Source organism: Penaeus monodon, chromosome 33, assembly GCF_015228065.2.
Source record: "Penaeus monodon isolate SGIC_2016 chromosome 33, NSTDA_Pmon_1, whole genome shotgun sequence".
Lineage (NCBI taxonomy): Eukaryota > Metazoa > Arthropoda > Malacostraca > Decapoda > Penaeidae > Penaeus > Penaeus monodon.
Window position 1 is genome coordinate 10,444,635 of NC_051418.1, and position 2,410 is coordinate 10,447,044.

A 2,410-nucleotide genomic window follows, 5' to 3' on the forward strand; every position below is an offset into this window, starting at 1 on the left:
ATGAACATATGTATATTAATCAACTAGTGAATATATGTTTTGACTGGAGATTTTATTATAATTTATAGATTTTTGATTGAGTTCATTGCATTTCAGGGTACTGTGTTGACTTTCCCTCTGCAGCCATGAAAGCCTCAAAACCTTTGACATTAGCCCAAGTAACAGAAACTTTTGGTAAGTCTGATGATTATCATTAATAGCAGACAGTGTGAAATAGAAATGCTTTCATGTTCTTTGATTCTCATCTTACTTTTCTGTATTCATAAGTGGTTCCTGGACTTCCTATATATGTTTTATGTCCTTTACTGTTACCTTAATTTGTACAAGTTTATATAATATAATTAGGTATGTCATGACTGCATTTGGATTTCAGAGAAGATCATTCAAGGAAAGATGCTGGTATATACTTCTCAAGTTTTGATAGCAAAATCAGGAGATGTCTTTGCTCTAGCTGATGAAGTTGGTAAGTCCTGAAGCAAATAAAATCACAAAAAGTATTGTTATTTATATATACAGCTGATAATCAGTTATGTCTAAGTAAATTTACTAATAGCCTGGTTTCATGTAAATTTGTAATGGAAGCAATGATAAGATTTTTAAGATTGTCAAGTTCATATAGGAATACTCTTGCTTTCCCTTGTAGCATGTATGTTGTACATACCATGGCATGAATGGTATGTAGAGGGTGGGAAAATTATGTTTTCTTTGCATCTGATGCAGTACTTGACACATGGTCCAATTTAGCACATGAAGCTCCTATTGGCATAGGGTTAATATATTCAAATATACTGGACAAAATAGATTAGCATTTTTTGGTCTGGTGTACATTAGAATTGAAAAGGATTAATTTTGAAATCTATTTCAGCCCTTAGTGATGCAGAGTTGTGGTCAATGAAAAGTAGCTTCCCTCAGCAAAATATGTCTGGTTTGACTGTCACATGGTATGATCGCACCACAATGCCACAGGATTGTTTTGATCTACAAGATAAGCAACCTGATGTCATGGTGAGTTTATAGAAAGAGACTATTGCTATTTATTTATTTTGGTAATTTCAGGTATTATCTTTTGGTGCAGACTTCTTATATAATCACAATTGGTAATTTAGAAGTATTTTTTTATATATCCTTTTACAGTCTCTATATAACATACTAGATCATCTGAACTATTTTTAGTGTAGTTTAATTTACTTTTTGTCAGCATGCCCTAGCTTGTGCAATTTTACCTTTCATGACTAAAACCAAGTATAGAAATGCACCTTTGTGTATGAATATAGGGCAGCTCTTTCTCTTAAGTTTGAATTTGTTTTAGTTACTCAAGAGATCATTTGTAAAACACAAACCCCAAGGTGGGTATGTTTAAAATCTATTTGTGTATGGTTGAGATGACTTATAATCAGAGAAAAAGGACTCACAATTTTTTAAAGTATTAACTAATTACAATTCATCTTCCAGCTAAACTGCAAAACAAAAGTTATTAAAAGTATTAATTGATTAAAACTCATCTTCCAGCTGATTTACAAATCAAAAAAACATGCCAAATTCTGCATAGTCCACTACCTCACCCTAGAGTCATCTGGCTTGAAGTCTCCTGTCATCTTGGCTGGGTCATATACCCCAAGCTCAGACTCCGTCCTGCAGTTATTAGATGATCCTGAAACCATATCAGAATGCTTTGATGATTTGAAGATTAATGCTCTTCATGCAAGTGAAAGCATAGCAAGCACATCAGCAAAGAATACTCAGGAGACGAAGTCGATTCTAGAGAAGAAGGGAAAGTCTCCTGGACGACCAAGGCATAGGGGACTGACAAGTGAAGGGGAGCTAGAAACCAAAGGGAAGAAGGTCCTTAGAGAAGGGCAACAGGAAGGGAGGAAAAGGGAATATGCAGATGGTGAGAACTAAAACACAGTTGTTATTATTGAGGAATTTATTTTATTTATTGCTAACTGCTGTAGATCACTTCTTATATTTAGTCTTACTGTAACTGTGTCTTTTTTAATTTCTGTGTTTTTCAGATGAGCCCCAGCCTTTCCGGATTTATACTAAAGGGAAGCTGTACCATGCAGATGCAGATGAAATATTTAGTAAGGAAGATTTATTACTCATTTTGACATTTAGCATTTTTGTATGATAGCTATAGCATCTGTGTAACATTCGATAGTCATCTTAAAACTTTATTTTTTTTTTTACTTTTCCCTTACAGAAAAAGTGGAGGCAGGAGAAATTACTGTATATAAAGATGAGATAAAAACACCTCAGTATGGAGATATGTATGTCCTTGATAAGAATTTTGGTAAGTATTTGTTTGAGTTGAAGATCATTCACACAGGTTCATCACTTTCACTATATCTGTAGTTAGCTGTAAAACACAGACATTATGATTTGATATAGTGGATCAGTGTACTGTTAG